This window comes from Mesocricetus auratus, unplaced genomic scaffold (assembly GCF_017639785.1).
Source record: "Mesocricetus auratus isolate SY011 unplaced genomic scaffold, BCM_Maur_2.0 Super-Scaffold_100045, whole genome shotgun sequence".
Taxonomy (NCBI): domain Eukaryota; kingdom Metazoa; phylum Chordata; class Mammalia; order Rodentia; family Cricetidae; genus Mesocricetus; species Mesocricetus auratus.
Genome location: NW_024429222.1, coordinates 3,123,987 through 3,142,348, shown reverse-complemented (window position 1 = coordinate 3,142,348; position 18,362 = coordinate 3,123,987). Strand labels below are relative to the sequence as shown.

At 53.4% G+C, this 18,362-nt stretch overlaps 1 protein-coding gene across 1 annotated transcript in view; it reads left to right on the top strand.

Annotated features, from left to right (window-relative positions):
- The first annotated feature begins 250 nt into the window (after nt 1–250).
- Nucleotides 251–18,362, top strand: part of Znf423 (zinc finger protein 423) — a 240,012-nt gene continuing 221,900 nt past the window's right edge. The window contains exon 1 of the mRNA XM_021232478.2: nt 251–342. The gene's annotated coding sequence lies outside the window, so the exon portion shown is untranslated. The remainder of the gene's footprint in view (nt 343–18,362) is intronic.

Genomic DNA, 18,362 nt, shown 5'->3' with positions numbered 1-18,362 from the left:
TCCAGCTTTGTGTGGGCTCTGGGGGCCTGAACTCAGGTCCTCGCGCTTGCAAGGCTGTGCTTTACCCGCCAGACGTTTACCTAGCCCCTCTGCTTTATTCTCGGCACTGTTTCAGCTCCGTGGCGCCAACAAAAGCCATCTTGTTGGAGGCGTTGTGCCCCCACTTGGTGGCAGATAGCATGTAAATGCCACCGCAATGCTCCCGTCTTCCCTGGCCTGTGTCCTACTCATGACCTGTGTGTACAGCTTCCAAACTTACAGCCTTTCTTTCTTCTCTTCCAGTTGAAGAGGGGGAGGCCTCGGACTTCTCGCTGGCCTGGGATTCCTCTGTGGCAGCAGCCGGTGAGTGCCTAGGGTCTGGTGGAGCATTGCTGGGGGCTTGGGGGGGGCTGGCCCAGGGATTCAGAGAGCCACCCACCTTGTTATAGAAATGGTATTTTCATGTCACATTCCTGTGTCTAGTCCAGACTTCCCCATGCAACACGATTATATATCTATTCCATATGTCCAATAAATCCATTCCAAATGGAGACAAGTACACCCTTTTCCTCTCAAGGGCCGTGGTCCCATCCTCTGGGCAAGTTAGATGGGTCCCCTCACTGCCAGGTGTGGCATTTTCATCTCTGAATGTCACTGACGTTCTTGCCAAGTACACTGAATAGAAGCCACTTTAATAGATTGAAACTCCAAAGAAAACCAGCATTTCTGTACTACTGCCCCTGGGATGGACTGTCAGACCCGAGACTCTGACTTCAGCGGGAGAAAATGGGGGAGCAAGCTCAGACTTGCGGGATGTGTGGCATTGTGGGGTGCTGGATGACTTGCCCTTCGGGGCCTTGGGTTTTCTACCTCAGATTTCCTCTTCTTGCAGCTGTGTCCCAGCTGTGAGAAGCAGCTGATGGTTGAGGTTTTACAAACTGGTAACCCTCTGTGGCAGCCCACAGGGCTTGAGGCTGCACCTGGCTTTGGGACCCTGGAGTTCTGGAGTAACCCGTTCTGCATTCAGGCAGGGATTCCCATTGCTGCCTTGGGTCCCAGTTCTTTGTCCGGCAGGTGACAGCCTTCCTTCCATTGTCCCTGTCAGACACCTTCTGCCAGGTGTACCCTGGATTCTGAACAGCTACCTCTAGATTCATGCGGTGCGCACGACCTGTTCAGTCTTCCTGAGGAGCCCTGACAGTCATTACATCCAGCCTTCGTCTACTCTTCTCTTTGAGTCGTGAAACTGAGGCCAGAGGGAGCAATTTTGGGTGCACGTTTCAGGTCCACACACATTTGACATCAGCAGTTGCACATCTAATGTGTGACTTTGTAAACATGTATGACTTACAAATGACTTTTTTTTTTTAAAAACTCTTTTTATTTTTTTACGAGACAGGGTTTCTCTGTATTGTTTTGGAAGTTGTCGGTCCAGCCTGGCCTCGAACTCACAGAGATCTGCCTGCCTCTGCCTCCCGAGTGCTGGGATTAAAGGCATGCGCCACCACCACCCGGCTACAAATGACTTATAAGGCCAGCTCACTTAACTGAAGAGACAGAGCTAGCAGAATGTTTTGAGTGACAGCATGTAGTAGTTAGACTCAGCAAAAGTCTTTAAGTTTATTGGTGTGTGTGTGCGTGTGTATGTGTGTGTGTGTGTGTGTGTGTGTGTGTGTGTAGCCATGTTGTGGAGGTCAGAGAACAGTTTTATGGAGCTGGTTCTTCCCCTTGTACCAGTGGTTCCCAACCTTCCTAACGCTGTGACCCTTTAATAGAGTACCTCATGTTGTGCTGACCCCAGCCATAAAATTAGTTTTTGTTGCTACTTCATAACTGTAATTTTACGACTAGTGAATTGTAATAGAAATATCTGTCTTTGGCGACCCCCCAGAAAAGGTTGTTCGACCCCCAACTCCAAAAGGGTTGTGACCTATAGGTTGAGAACCACTGCTTTATACTTTTGTTTGGGTTCTGGAGATTGAAGGTAGAGCTCTGTGTGGCAGGTACCTTTTCCAGATGAGCCATCTCATTGGTGCCCCAGCAAAAATCTTGAAGATGGCTTCCAAATAACTGAGCACGGTGAAGAGTGTAACAGACTGAATAGGAGAGTGGGGAATTGTCCCTTGATCTCCAGCCCCCCTGCTTCTGACCCTGTGCCTTCCCAGAAGCACTCTTTGGAGCCCACGGTGTCTTAGATGATCTGGGTGTGGGGTTTGTTATGTCTGCGAATGGTCTGTTACTCTGACCCTTTGTGACTGAGGTTCCCTTATGGGGGACACTTGGTGGAAGCCCAAGCAATGGGAAGCAGAGGCGAGACCATGGTCAGTGTTGTCCTTGCCTCCCTTTGTGCTGGAGAGAGGCATCCCTTATGGTTGCTGAAATACAGTAAGACTGGCACATGACTTTAATCCTCGCACCCAGGAGAAAGAGACAAGTGGATCTCTATGTGTTCAAGACCAATCTGGTCTACGTAGTGAGTTCCAGGACAGCCAGGGGTATGTAGAGAGACCCTGCCTCAAAAGTAAATAAATAAATAAAATAGAACGTTCAGTTCCTGACAGGGGTGTGTGTGTGTGTGTGTGTGTGTGTGTGTGTGTGTGTGTGTGTGAATGAACTCAGGTTATGCCAGCCTGCTGCGAGGACCCTGCTGTGCCCAAGCCTCTGATGGGAGAAGGCTGCCATTGCTGTCTGTGTGACGTCCTTGTGCTGGAAACAGTGGTGCGGTGTGAGGGAAGCAGTATGGCAGTGGTTGTGATGGGAAGAGGTGTGAGGTTCACAGACTGCAGCGCGAGGCAGTGAGGCGTCTTCTGGTGTGCGGGAGGCAGGGGTGACGCCCACAGTGCTCGGTGCCACCTACGTTTCTCTGACTTACCAGTGTGCTGGCCAGTCTCTGGCCCCACTGAGCTCCCGAGAGTGGGAGATGGTGGGATTTTCCAGATTCCATTCAACAGCTGAGCATGCGCCATGAACCTTTGTGAATCCCCTCTGGCCCTAGGGACCCCATGGCCACCATGCTCTGTGGTTTCAGAGAACTTAGGGCCACTTGCTAATTGATGTGGACAAGCCAGAGCTGGCCGTGGACTGCTCTGCTGCCTTCTGGTGTGTTTGGATGACTTTTAACGGAGAATGTGGCAGTTCCTCCTTCCCATTTCTGGACTTGGGCCGCGAAGGAACTTGGGAGCCCTGAGTGCAGGCTTGGGAGCTGGCTGTAACCCCGGGACAGGGTGAAGGCTGTGCAGCAAGCAGCCCTGTATGTGGGTGACGACACATTTATTAGGCATGTAACTCAGTGCGTGACAGTTACAGTGAACACTTTACCCTTTGGATCATTGTGATAGTTCCGTGAGGTGACACTCTTTCCAGTGGGATGGTTTGGGGGCCACCTGAGGGGGACAGGGCCTAAAGTCCTGATGAAGCTTCTTTGTCTAGTAATTGTCATTAAACTGAGAAGTTGCCACTTGCCTATACCAGCAAATGGAGACAGGTGTCATTGAGGAATATTAGGAGCAGCTCCCCACTCCCAGATACCTTTAACAAGCTACTGAGACTTGCTGTCCTCACTTTCCAGATGGGGCGGTTTCTTACGTGATTGTGATTCTCGAGTGTGTGTGTGTGTGTGCGTGTGTGTGTGTGTGTGTGTGTGTGTGTGTGTGTGTACGTACGTGTGTGTGCTCCTGCAAGTGGTCTGGTGTTTTTGTCAACAGCTCTCCACATTATATATTGCAGCAGAGTCTCTCCCTGGAGCTCAGTTTTGATTAGTCTGAGTATGCAGCTTGCTCCGGAGAGTTTGTCTCCCTCTTGTGAGTGCTGGGATTGCAGGACTGCTGCCAAGCCCATCTGGCTTCTACCTGGGTTGTGGGATCCAAATTTGGGTCCTAATGCTTATGCGGTCTCTTTACTGGATGAGGCATCTCCCCAGGCGAAGATCTTGATTTTTTTCATACCCATAAAACTCAGGAAGTGTTGTTGTTGTTGGTATGTTTATGTGGTTGTCTGGCATGTGTGCGTGCAAGTGTGATGTAGGACATGTAGTGTGTAGGACATGGCATTTGTGTGTATGTTGTATGTATATACTGAGTGCGGTATCTAGTGTATGTGGGGCTATGTATGAGAACCATGTGTAGTGTGTACATGGAGTGTAAACCTGTGCTTGAGGTATGTGTGTGTGTGTGTGTGTGTGTGTGTGTGTGGCTGTTTGTGGTGCGTGTGGCTTTGTTAAAGTGGAGTCTGTGTGTGTAGGGGTTGTTTGTGAGTGTATGTGGTGTGGACGTGCATGTGTGTGTGTGTGACTATCATGTGGGGGCTCTGTGTATGTGTGGTCCTATGGGCTGTGTGTATTATGTGTGCATATGGTCTTTGTGGGTTATGTGTGTATTGTGTCGGGGCTGTGTGTACCAAGTGTGTAAAGATTATGTGTGTATTACATATGTATGGTGTATGTGGGTTATATGTATACTGTGTGCATATATGATGTGTTTGGGCTGTGTCTTGTGTATATATGGGCTATGTGTGTATTTTGTGTGGACTATGTGGTCTATGTGGTGTGTGTGTGTGTGTGTGTGTGTGTGGTGTATCTGAAGAGACATTTTAATCTGAAGACATTCTGAGTCTGCTTTGAACCTCAGTTGCCTCTGAGAACCCATGGTGAGTGTATGTGATTGCAAGAGGGGTTTGTGACATCAGCTGTGCTCCCTTGCCAGCTTGAGGTGTGAAAGCCTTAGGAAGGTGGACCATCTTTGCTTCTGGGAGCCTTAACCAGAGCTCTTCCTCCTCTTGGATTCCTCAAGGCCACAGCCAGAATCTCCTTCCAGAATCATTGGGGACACAGTCCAAACCCTCTTAGACTCTTAGGTGACACAGCCAGAGCCCCTCCCCCAGACTGCTAGGTGATTGAGCCAGGGTTCCTCCTTTCCCCCAGACATCTGGGGACCACAGCCAGGAGTGCCTTTCCTCCCCCTAGACTCCTGGTGGCAGAACCAGCAAACTAGTAGGTGACATGATACAGGCCTTGCTAAAGGCAGCTGTCACCCAGCTGCTGGCTGTGCTGTGGGACACGGGGCCTGGCACTGCCAGGGCATCTGAGAACTCTAGAAACAACACAGAGAGCTGAGTTTCAGATGAAACTGTTATATCAGTTTTAAAAGCAGCTTTGAGATCAACTCACTCGTTTTAAAGGGGACTTTTGTGGCTCTCCATGTTCCAGATGGGTAGGACCACTGTCACAGTTGGGCAAGGCAGGAACCTCCCTGAAGAAGCCTCTGCAGCTGTTTTTCCTCCTTTCCCACCTCACATTCTGGGTAGTGGTTCAGCTGACCTTCCATCCCTCCAGATTTGCCTGCTCTGGACGTTGCCCGTGGCTGCTGGCCCCCGAGAGTGTCTACTGCCTGGGTCCCTTGCATAGTGATCCCCAGTGCAGGCTGCGTTGCGTCTCCTCTCTTACGACTGAGTCTACCCCAGTCTCGGTAGACTTCATTTTGTTTCTCATCCCTCTGCCTATGGACTCCTGGTGGGTGCTCACATCTTTGGCTGCTGTGCAGAGTGCATGTTTCTGTGTGAGTACCTGGGTTCTGCTGCACTGGTGGAGTGGTCAGCATGGAATCGAGCTCTGTGAGAATCCTGGGCTGTTCTGCACAGCATCTGCACCCTTTCATGTTCCTGCCAGCGGTGTGAGAGGGCTCCCCTTTCTCCCCGGCCTTTACAGTCATCCTTCTGGGGAAAAGGGAGGCATTTCTTTTTTAACAACTTGTAAATTATTGTTCTGGCCAAAGGAAGTCCTTGTATCAGCTGCTCTTGGCCTGGCCAAAAGTAAGAAGGGGGATGTTTGGAATGGTTCTACCATGGGGGCACGTCACAGGCTTGAGTTCAGGTCTCCAGCCTTGAACCTGCCTTCCTGCCTCCCCTCCTCCTGCCTTCTTGTCCACCCCAGAGTGGATGGGATCCCATTTCCCTCTCCAGGGACCCTCTTTTCTTCTGTAAGCCCATTGGAAAGTTCTGGTGAGGATGTGCCTGGTTCTGAGTTTCTCAGTGGGACTGTGAGGAACCAGCCAAGCCTGTGTCTCTTTGTCCCCATGCCTGTCACTGATTTGAGCCCAGAGACAGAGGTGCTCACCTTCGTGTCACTGTCTAGCCTTGGTGTCACTGGATGACGCCCTCTCCTAGCTGCTTTCAGGAACAATGAGACTTTTTTCTAACATGGCTGAGCCATGGAGAGGTAGAGGGAGGAGAGGCTGGAGGGCTGACTGTGTGGTTTAGAGATGGGTGGGGCATGGTCAATCTGCTGATTAATGTTCTCTGGCCTGCCTGGGAAGATTAGAAGAGTTACTTCTGGCATAGTGACACACAGCTCGTGGTTTGCCACACTCGCCTGGAATCACCCGTTTTGCTGGTCCAGCTGCTGGGGACTATTGATGCTGCACTCTGGTCAGAGATAGAGGCTTTCTTGCCAGGTCTCATCCTAGCTGGTAGAAACTTTCACTGCCATGTAGTAGATGCTGCTTGGATTCGAATCTTGCCAGCTTTGTGGGTGAGCCCAGAGACACTTCTGGTTGCCTCGGATCACACAGCCGAAGGCAGCAGAGCAGGGATTTGAATACAGGCAGCTCATGCATGAACTTCACAGCTCACCCATAGATGGCAGACCTGCCTATAAGAATGCTGTTTCCTTGTAGAAAGGCTGGAGACTCAGTGACAGGTTGGCACTGGAGCAGGGCACCTAGCTCAGTGAAAGAGTCCTGCTGGAGCTGGTCTAACCTTGGCTGCTGTCTGGAAAATGCCTGCTTGAGACCTTCTTTTGGAAAAATTGAGTCCTGGCAGACACTGTGTCCAGGATTTCTTTCCATCAGCAATCTTCAGGCCCTCCTGTCACACTGAAGCGTTGGGCGTGGGGAGAGGAGGTTGCAGGGAATGTGGCAGCAGGGACCTCTTTGGCTGTGAGGTTTGCACCAGGGGCTGAGTATCCATCCTGGGCTTTTGGGGGCAAGCCCATAGATCGTCTTGTTTCCTGTTAGCCCGGTTCTGGTTAGGGGTAGGGTGTGGTCAGCCTCTACTTCCTGCAGTCTGTCACCTCCACCACGCTTTGGCTAGGTGACCCGAAAGGGAAATGTCTGGAAGAGTGGGCCTTTTGGTGTGGGGAGTGGAAACCACTCTGGTCCTGTTTGGTCAGAATGTGTACTGACTATTTGGTTCCAGGGGCTTCATGGAGCCTGTGCCTGCAGACCGCCCCCCCCCAGCGTTTCCACTCACGCCTTTCACATTCCGGGCCTTTGCAAGCTCCTGTATACCCTGGATCTCAACCCAGCTGGATGTGTCAGTGGGCTGGCGCCGCCGTTGTCACTCAGGGACTCCCGCCTTAGTTCTTGCCCGAGGAAGGGTGTCGGTGCTGGGCTTCCGGTCTTGGGAGTGGGGTGCTCTGCACTGCTTTCAGGTGTGGCCTTGTAGCTGATATGACCCTGTCTCAGCTTCTCAGGGGCTGGGATGACCGGCACCACACCCAGGCTAATTTTCTCCTTTCAGATTTCAAACCGAGGCAGCCAAGACGCACTCTCCCTTCTTCCCTGCTTTGCCCATATTGTCCCTGTCCTTGAGCTTCCGACTCTGGGTTCTACGCTGTCCCCTGGCACTAGCAGGGCGTCCCCTTGCTGTGTCCCATGGTGGAAGCTATCCCGGGGCACTGTGGACTCCAGGCTGCCGTGGATGGTGTTGTCCACCTTCTGTCCTCCTTCACCCCTCCCCTCGTCTTCTTGATGAGGACCAGGGGACATTTTCAGGGAACAGGCAAGTCTCACTAAAGAGATGTAGAATTTCCTAGCATTTTAAAGACTTATGAAATGCGTTTTTATACAGGGCCAGCTGGGGAGTTTCTCATTAGCTCGGCTGGGGAGTCTGTGGGGAGTTGAGCTAAGTGGAGCCAGGCAGGCTGGGTAGGAAGACATGGTGGCCCTGAGCTCACCAGGGGAGCATGGCGGGCATGCGTCAGCGGGTTGGCTGGAAGGCCCCCTGGCTGGGCTGGCCTGAGCAGGGCCTTTGTTAGACTTGCTTCCCAACAGCACGGGGGACCTCAGAAGCCTTCAGGTGATGACTGGAGCTGAGAGGGGGCCACTCTGTTACCATGGTGAGTAGTTGACGAGGTAGGGCATCTGCCATGTGTGCACACAGGCACAGACGTGTGTGTGTGTGTGTGTGTGTGTGTGTGTGTGTGTCCGTGTCCGTGTCCGTGTCCTGGTTCCTCTGCGTCCCTTTCACCTGGTTCTACTCCCTGGGAATGGGTAAGACACTCTCCTCAGAGCATGTGGTGCTCCTTAGCCTCTTGGCTCCTGTGAATCCTGATTCCTGTTGGATCAGTGTGCACATATGTGTGCAGAGCCCAGGCATCTGTGTGCATGTATGTGCTGGTAGCCAGGCGTGCTGGAGCTTGGGCCTGTGGGTGAGGTGTTTCTCTGCCGCCCTTCCAGTTCTCTGGTGTTTCGCCTGCATGGCACGGGGCTTGATTTGCTCAGGTCCTCCAGTCTAGTGCTCAACCAGGGCTCTGCTGCTGACCCGTCCACTCGGGTCTGTCTTAAGAAGACCAGTGTGCACTGCTTTCCCGCCGGGTGAGGTGGGCTTCTCATGGGACATCGAGGGTGTGTGTTGGAGGATGGGGTGATGATTCTGCTTTTCTCAAGCCCAGGTGGCTCTCACTTACAGGCAGGCATCACCTCAGTGCCATCACCCCTTCCCAAAGACCTGGAACTCTGCAGGGCAGGGGGCCACAGAAGCCTGTAGCTCTTGGGTGACTTTCACCTTGGTCATTACACAGGGCCGGCCTCCGAGGTGTGTGGGGATGTGTAGAATGATGGTGCATTTGCGGGTTGTTACCCAGCCTGTGCATCCTGGAGGAGTCTATGCCATTCCTGTCTGAACCCGAACATGTGGGCAGGCATGGTGTCTCTTGTCAGAGTGCTTGCTGTGGCTTGGCAGGGCCAGGCGTGCATGAGATGCTGTAGTTCTGACACTGGCCTGGAGATGCCACTGATCCAACCAGGCTCTTACTCTCCGGCTTCTTCTCTTACTGGGATCTGTGTCATTCTTGTTTGTTGTTTGAAGCAACCCTAGCCACACCTCCTCCAGGAAGCTTCCCAGGATGACTCCGCTATGGTTTCTTGCCTTCCTCAGTTAGTGCTGCTGGGCCAGCCTCCTGTTTCCTGTCTTTACCACCTCTGCTGGACTGAAGAGCTCGCCACTGCACCCCAGCTTGGTCACTCCCAGGCTACTGCTCCCCTTCCTTGGCCCCAGACCCCAGCATAGTTACAGCAAGTGTCAGGAAGTGTTTGCTAAGGTCCAGAACATCTTTCCTGCTTAGCATTTGCCCCGGGCACTTTAGGGCCAGATTTTTGTCCTCTTTGAGAAGAACAAAGTCTAGGTTTAGAATCTAGCTACTCATTAGCTGTGTGACTTCTGAGTTAGTGACTCTGTCTCCCCGAGGCCCTTCCATTTCCCCATCTAAAGTGGGAATGGCAGTGAGGGCAGAGGAGGGACTCCATGTGTAGTGCTCAGTGCCCAGGGGCTGGCTTCCTCGGCTCCTTTCTTGCTGTGGGCGGCACACGGAGAAGCACTCGTAGGACCTTAGCTCTGAGCTTGGAGCTGGGGTGGCAGAGTAGCTCAGATCACCCTCCCTCTCGTCACAGTCCCCCATCCCCCCCACAGTCTCACCTTTGTTCCCAGGAAGGTCTCAGAACCACCCCTGCTCGTGTCAACACTGCTTGGGATTATGACTTTTTCTTAAGAGGAACATGGGGTGCAGAGGGCATGGTATAAGGTCAGAGTATGCCCTGAAAGCCAGAGCCCTGGGCTGATGCAGTTAGATGGGTTCGGTGGGTAGGGCTGGATACATGGACTGTGGAGTCAGAGCGGGCACCTGGCAGGAAATGGCCAAAGTCAACCCAGTCTGGCTGGTCCTGGCTTTCTAGGCTGATACTCTCTGGATCAGCCTCTGGGGCTTCATAGTCATGCTCAGTGATCATCAGCTGTAGGCTCCAGGCAGCTTGCTGGCCTCTGGCTGTTGTCCCCTCACTAGACAGGAACATACATGGCATGCATGTGTATATTGAAGCTGGTTATCCACTCTGTCCTGCTCAGAGAAACCTTTCTGGTCCACACTGAATATTCTCTTTTTACTGCTTTTTTTTTTAAAGTATTGTTTGAGAACTTCATGTGTTATCACTGCACCTACATAACTTATACCCTCAACCCCACTCTGCTGTTTCATTGCTTTACCTGATGGCTGTACTTGGTACTTGGTACTAGGTACTCTGGTAAACTTGATACATTTTATAGGGTGCAGGGCCTTAGGCCTCCTCAGGCTTGTAGATCCTAGGACAATGATAGTTATGCTCATTGCTGACTCATTAGTAACTGCCATCCAGGGAGCAGTCACTCAGTGCCAAACAGGGTACCTGCAGCAGGTGCTCTTAACCCTACAGATGGCCATAGTGGTCCGGAGTGGCAGAGATCCGTGTGCTGCCTCACAGCCAGTGGGCTTCTGCTTGAACTCAGTCCAGGGCCGCCCCTTCCAGGGCTGCTGTTTCATGGTCCTCAGTGCCCTTCCTTCGGTGTGAGGTGCACTAGGATGGACTGGTAGCCTTGATGATGTCACAGAAGTGACAGGTTACGGGTGAGAACCTGTCAGGAACTACGTGTGAGTGAGGGACTGCTGTTGAGCCTAAGCCTGGAGTGCAGTTCAAAGTCATGTGCACACACACAACATACACCCCCCCACTTCCATGACGCACAGGCACAGACACTCACAGCACATTCACATGTACACACTCCCCAGTGCACACATTCACACACAGGCCTTCACGTGTGTGGGCACACGCGCATACACGTGTGTGTGTGTGTGTGTGTGTGCGCGCGCGCGCTTGTGCCCGCTTGCGTGCATGCTCACAAAGATACCTGCAAATGTGTGCATGACAAATGGTTCCTCCCCTGTCCACGGTGCTCTGCTAGCAAGGGAAACTCATGCCTGCTTTTTGGATGGTCCCTTGGTCCTTTTGCAGGGTCAGGTTGATACCATTTGGCATGTGCAATGTCTCCTTGCTCTCCAGTTTCTTTCTTCAGTTTCTTTATTGTTGCCTCCTGGGTCTGGACCTTTGCTCCCAGACACTCACCCCTGCTGCTGGGCCCGGTGCTGGCCTGAGGAAGACTGGACTGTCTGCCTGTCTGACTGCCTCACCCATCTTGGCCCATGCACACCCACCTCCAACTTAGGCATGGCTGAGTTCTCACCCTGCACCTGCCGCTTTAAGAGCCCAAGGACCTGGCAGGCTTGTCTGCAGGGCTGGGACTGGGGGGCCCCCCCGACAGCTGCCGAGGGAGGCTTTGTCAGCTCCCGGGCTTCTTGGAGTCTGGGTAGTGCTGGGGAAACCGAAACAAAGACTGACAATGGCCTCCTTCCCTCCCGGGCAGCCTTGGCCTGTCGGTGCTGGGCTTGCCTGGGCGGCCTCAGGGGGCCCCTGCTATTTCCTGTGCTGGCTGTAGGGCTCCTAGCCAGCCTGAAACAGGCAGGAAGCAGTGCCGGGCATCTTCCCCACCCCCTAGGCTGACCCTTGAAGGCCAGAGCCGGCACCACAGTGAATGGAAGGTCAACATGGCGCTCTTGTCCAGTTCTCTGACTTTTGTGGCCTCAGCCTACTCTGCCCAGGATTTTTTGTGATGTGTGCCCCTGATGACTCCCTGCAGCAGACCCCACATCAGCTGTGTGAGCCCATGCTGTCACTGAGAGCCTGCATCCCCGCCCCACCTGACCTAGCCTTTGCAGCAGAAGGCTGGCTGTGCAGGGTGGAGACCAGGCCAGAGGAATTTCCATAGAAGCTAGTTTACGCGGGTTGGATGAGTTTGGACTTGACTTTAAGGTCCGGGCTGTGGCTATGGTTGATGTTAGGGCGAGGGCTGCTGCGCCACGAAGACACAAAGGCACAGGTTTGAAGCCTGTGGACCTCTGTTTCCAGCATCAGCTCTGCCCCAGTGTCTTCAGTGGCTGCACGAGGTGTCAGCGTACAATGAGGTCCCCGCCCCAGAGACTGATAGGGAGGGAACTGGTGAGGGGGTAGCGCCACCTGGGAGCTGCTCTTGGAGAAGGGATCTGACTCACTGACTGCCTCTTCCCTGGGACATTTCCTGACCTTCAGTGGGATCACAGAGCCGTGACCTGCGGCTTTGGCGTGAGGATGAGAGAGAGAGGAGTTGGCATGTGCTCAGCTGACACCTCTTAAATGGTCACCGTGGTGATTTGTGACAGGATAGGAGTGGCCTTTGCCACGCTGGACAGCCTAAATAACAGAGGAAGAGACTAATTTTGTTGGAAGCTTGTAAAAAGGGTTGGATCAGTGTCTAGCTGATGGGCTTCCTGCAACCTAGGCCAAGAAGAAACAGAATGAAGGGAAGTGTGGCTGTCACTGTCACTGCAGCCACCAACCATCTCAGTGGCCTCCAGCACAGTCACGATTTGGCATGTGCTGCATAAGCATTTTCCTTGAGATCTTTCGTACGTCGATCCTGGGAAGACACTCACGGACCAGAGCATCCTGTAGCCCAGGGCTCCAGGCAACCCATGTGGGGAGCTGGCAGACAGCCTGCCTTGGAGGTTGGCAGCTGCCTGGACGTCTGTCTGAAGTGGGTCATAATGCAGTTCAGCATCGTCTTCAGCGCCAGCCTGGTGAAGCCCTCATCCTCTGGGCCCTGTGAGCCTTGAGGAGGACTCCTTGCTCTTTTCTGACCTGAGGTAGCGACAGTAGTTGCCTTGTCTTGTACCCAACTCCTGAAGTTTGGGTAGGAGCTGTTGACATTGGCAAGCCCACCCCAGCCCAGCCATCTGGGAGGCACCTCACTCACCTGCTCACCCGAAGCCTTGCTGGCCATGCTTGTCGCCGACAGACTGAGGACCTGCCTCTTCACACCTGCCTGTCCTGTTACCTCCTACCAGATCGCTGTACTTACTGCTGTGTGTGGCTAGAATGCAGGTTCCGGGACGGGCACAGTCAGGGGAGTAGGGGTGCAAAAAAGATATACAAAGCCCAGGGGTAGCCCCACCCCGCCCCTCCCCAACCTGGCTTTGATGCCTACTTGACTGTATCATGATAGAGGGATCTGGGCCTGGGCCCTTGAGGCTTGCTGTTGACCACTTCCTCTGGCTAGCCAGTGCCCCGTAGGTTCTCCATGGTGACCCTTCCTGGGGGAACCCTGGTTGCATCTTCTATCTAGGAGGAAGGAAACTCCCAAGTATGGAGGAAAGGAAAGAGGGGTGGCGAACCTAGGGAACCTGCCACCGGCTTGCCCTCGTTAGAGGGGCCCTGCTCCTCAGGAAGGACCATGGTGGCTCTAGCAGACACTTTGATGGCCGTGCGCCCATGGCCCTCCCGCCACCTCCCAGCTTGCATGCATCCTTCGGGCATTTTCAGTGTGCTCTGCAGAGGCCTGGGCCTGGCCTGGCTGGGTTGCCGGGGTAGACTGGAACTCAGCCGGGCACCTCCAAGGTCCATGTGTTTGCTCCCTTTCCTCCCGCTGCAGAGCCACAGGCGACACTTGGTGGACTCCGCAGAAGCACTGGGGCCACAGGTAGCATTGCTTTCTGGATGTGCAAGTGTGGAGCTCAGTAATGCCAGGGGTCTGGCCCGCTCTGCCACGCAAGCTGCAGCCACCCGAGTCGCTGCACAAACAGCACCTCTGTAAGCTGCTGAGGGTGACACCGGTGTACTTCCAGGTCATTAGTGCATAGCTGGCGTCTCCCAGTGTGGGTGGTGCGGGCCGCTGAAGGACGGTGTGGAACGAGCCTGTAAATGCTGGGGCTCTGCCGCCTTCAGGCGATGGTCTGTGCAGCACCTGGACTTTAAACTGTGTAAGAGCCCTCATGCTGTCCTTAGGAGTCTGGATGACCACATGCCGGCTGCCCTTTCTCCCTGGCCTGTGGCTAGTTTCCTCTTCCTCCTTCCCAGCAGGAGTTTGCCTTTGTTCACGCCTGGACAGTTTCTCAGGACATGTACCAGCGGGAAGTTCTGCTTTACGTCTAACTACTTCTTCAGCTGGTACTGTATGAACGTCATGCTCTTCGTACAGGTTGTCTCCCTGATGGGATGTGAAACCGGATTCCCACCGGCAGTTCCCACAGGCGTAGATACTCCTTCCTGCAGTGGCCTACTGCATGTCGTCCTTGTCCCCGATGGTGAACAGGACTGACGAACTCACTTATGCAGAGTGGAGGTGGTGCTGGGAGCGTGGCTGTGTGAATGGACGTCGGGCATGTGTCACTGAAGCGGCCAGTAGAAAAGGAGAATTTAGGACCAGGCTGCTGGCTGCACGCACAGTTGGTTCTGGAGGAGGCTTACTGAGATGTGGGGCACTTCGAGGCCACTGCCTAGGACTTGGGTTGAGCTGCCGTCAGGATGAGTCTCCTGGTAGATCCTGAGGGACTCTAGGGGTGGGGGACTATGAGTATTTGCATCTGTGGGGGCCAGGTCACTTGCCTGCATGAGCGCTTGGCATTGTGTAGGCCACACCGCTTGGGCGAGCTGTGAAGACTGAGCATGATACTGGACATGGCCTCTGGGGGTGGGTAGGAGTGGCCGTGTCCCCAAACTGGCTTGCAACTCACAGGGCAGGCTCTGGGCTTTCCGGGGCCTGAGGCTGCTGTGTCAGCTCCATCTTGGTATGTCTGGTGTAGCTGCACAGTTGATCACGGGCTGGAGAGCGCCAGAGCAGGCAAAGCTGGGCTAGGAAGGACATTTCTTTGAAGTGAAGCCTCTCAGAGCCAAGAGTACCAGGGCCGACGGGGACAGCCGGGGCTCTGGGTTAATGAAGTGAACTCCTGTCTGTGGTGGCCATCCGGGTTTGCACCGAGCCAGCTAGAGAACTGGCTCCCACCCGTCCTGGTTGTGGCTCCCGCCTGGAGCAGAGCAGGTGTCTGGGAATGGAGGCTGGCGGTGGCGTCCAGCTGTGGCGAGCCCGGGCGCTGGACTCACTGCCTGCGGAAGTGGGCCAGCCGCACCTCTGAACAGGATTAGAGGGATGGGTAATGGATTAAAGATCAAAATGTTAATTAAGAACTGGCCTTCTCTAATAAGATGCCTTCAAGGGCGCGGGCCTGAGGAGGAGGGGATTCTCATTTTTCTCATTTTGGCAACACGGTTTCTGTTGTGATGAAATTGGTTCACAGAAGGGGTGGGGGGCCCTGAGCCTCACTTTAAAGACATTTCCATCCAAGTTAATTAGCAGGAGAAAATGAGGGGCTGATCGTCGGGTGGGCAGTAGGTGGTGGCCTGGCAGGACGGCTTCAGAGAAGGCATCTGTGTCTCGGTCATCCATGGTTCATGTCTTGGGGGCCTGGTGAGGTCTGATTCTCTCTCTAGGGTCAAAGGTTGGAAACTTGCTGTGTGACTTCCGGCTGTCCTTGTTCCTCTCTGATCACCCTTCTCATCATTTCCCTCATCATTTGTAGATCACAAAGAAGCCTCTCCTGGGCTGGGAGATCAAATGACTTTTTTTTTTTTTAGAGCCAAGTGCCCTAAGGATTCCAACTACTCCATTTGAGTGAGTTGGCTTTTGACTTTGGGGTAAGGGTGCCAAGACTTTGGCCCACATTAAACTCCGTGGTCTCAGGTCTCACTTTGGTGCCCAGGTTGCTTCAGTCTCCCTGGAGGATACCACTATGTGATGGTTGGACAAAGGCCTGGAGGACACCACCATGTGATGGTTGGACAAAGGCCTGGACCTCAGCTTTGCCTTCTTCTGGGGACCTTGGTTTCTTGATGTGGCCTGAGCCCTCAGGCTGTAGCCCTGCTCTGAAGGGTAAAGGAAAGAGACTATACATTGCCTGTCTCTGCATGCTTGGTGGCCTTGGCTGGAGGCTGGAGGCTGTCATTTCCCCTAGCAACTTGAGATTCCTTGACCTTCCAGGATGCAAAGCCCCGTTTTACCAGGAGTCCCAGGAGGAGTTCTTCAGAGCCAGGACTTACTCTCAAGGCTGAGAGACTTTAAAATAAAAGGGTGTGATGTTCCGAGCCTGGTGGTTCAGGCCTGGCACTGCAGCCCGCAGGAGGCTGATGGTAAGAGAATTGAAGGTTTAAGGCCACCTGGCCAAATTCAAAGCCAGCCCAGGCCACCCAACAGAATCCTTCCAAAAAGCAACATAAACTAAAACAACAACCAAAAAACACACGTTCCACAGAAGGTGTCCAAAGCACGTGCCTGTCATGGCCTGTGGTGTGGGCCCAAGCTGGCTTGGAGGGCGCACGTTTTCCTACCTGTTGCAGAGCCTGCTTTCTCTGGAGCCACAGTGGCCAGGCAAGAGAGAAAGAAGGCTCTAGAGTAGCCATTCTCAACCAACGGGTCATGTCCCCCACAGGGGTCAAATAGCAGATATTTACATTACCATTCATAACAGTGGCAAAATTATAGTTATGAAGTAGCAACAAAATGTTTTCATGCTTGAGGTCACCACAACCCGAGGAACTGTCTTAAAGGCTTGCAGCACTAGGAAGGTTGAGAGCCACTGCTCTAGGGACTGGAACGCAGACTCAGTTGGTACAGTGCTTGCTGTGCGAGCTTGAGGGCTGAGTTTGATCCCCCAGCACCCCGTAAAGAGCTGGGTATGAAGGCATATGCTGGTGATTCCAGCTCTGGGGAGGCGGGCACAGCTGCATCCCTGGGGCTTGCTGGACAGCTGTGAGCCCTAGGTCCCAGTGAGAGAGAGGGAAACAAGGTGGGAAGTGATTTGAGGAAACCACTTGTCGTCCTGGCCTCCACATATGTGCATAGTTGTGTACACACACATGTGTATGCGGGCCCACACACATATACATGCAGCCTCACACACCTGTCTTCCAAAAACTAAAAACTTCAAAAAGAAAATGTCAGGCTCTTCCCTGGCTTCTTCTCTGGCTGGAGGTGAGGTGTCCTCCCCCCTTGTTATACTCTGAAGATACTGGGACCCAGAACCCCCATTTTTTATTGTTTGTAGTATAAAGCAACCCTCGTGTCCCTATTTAAAGGCGTCTGCTTTAATTGGATTTTGTTTGTGATAATATCATGATTTCTGCTTTTGTTTTCTTGCATGTGCTGGCTAGCTTCTCGGCATTTGTTTTTTCCCTGTGTGTAATTTTTTAAAAGAACTTGTGATGAAGTACTTCTGGAGGCATTTGTTAGTTGAGCGGTATTACAGTGCGTTGCCGACCACTTCACCACTCCCATCGCCAGCATTCCTGAAATCCATTCCCCTGATGTCAGCCTCCTTTTCTGCTCCCAGCATGGCAGCTGTCCCTGTCCTTCTGCCCCCTGGCTCCTAAGACACCGGTAGGTGTGCTGGGTCATTTGAGCCTGGCTAGTTTCCCCTCCTGCATCCTCGAGGCTCATCCGTGTTACAGGCCATGTTGGGGTTCCCTTCCTTCTCAGTGCCCGTTGGTCCTCTGTCATGGGCTGCGTGATCGGCCACTCCCTGTCTGTCGTGGTGCTACTCCTCTGTGGCCTCATCTTCCAGGAGCAGCATGCTTCAGCCAGTCTGTGTACATGATGAAAGCACACTCGTAGAGCATGGCCCTCAGCCACGTGGTCTGGAGAGGGGAGCTAGGTGGGTGCCAGCTATCTGCATCTAGGCTCAAGGACAAGTGTGTGGAGAGGCTCCCAGCTTTGCACAGATGCACACATGTGCACTCGCATGCATGCATGCAGGCACGCACAAACACAGGTGCATGAACACACCCACGCTCCACACCCTTATTTTACCCTAGGGGAAAGACGCCTGGTCTCCACGTCTCACTTACATTGAGCGGTGGCTGTGGTGGGCGGTGACCCATTGGCACAGCCCTGTCCCCTCAAGCTGCCATGCTACCTTGGCATGAACCAAGATGGAGCCCAGTCCTGGTCGAGCGAAGTGTGGTACCGGGAATGCTGTGACCTTAGGCTAGCAACCAGGGAGTTGTAACCAATGCCACAAAGTGTCTAGGTCGGGTGCTACTGTAGTTAAGTGAGAGAAGCCACAAGTGGGAGCAGTTCCGTCCCATCCATATCCCCGTGTTTGGAACCAGGGAAGGATAACATCTGTGACTGAGGTGAGCAAGACTGCCTTGGGGGACACGTGGGACCGTGCCAAGGACGGGATGTCCTACAGCTGATTCGTGTGCACACTTAGGTGAAAATGTCCTGTCACCCGTTTAGGATTTATGAGTTACACTTGGTGGGAATAGGGAGCGGGGAGATGCTCGGGAAAGCAGGCATCACTGCTGCAAAGCTTGGTGGGTGTGCAGTCCTTCCCACTCTCCGTTCCTTTCCCTTAAGCTGTTAAACTCATGCATTCTGACACCAGTCTGGTGCTTACGGCCCAGTTGTTTCTCAGGCTGGGGCTGAAGAGAGGGGACTGA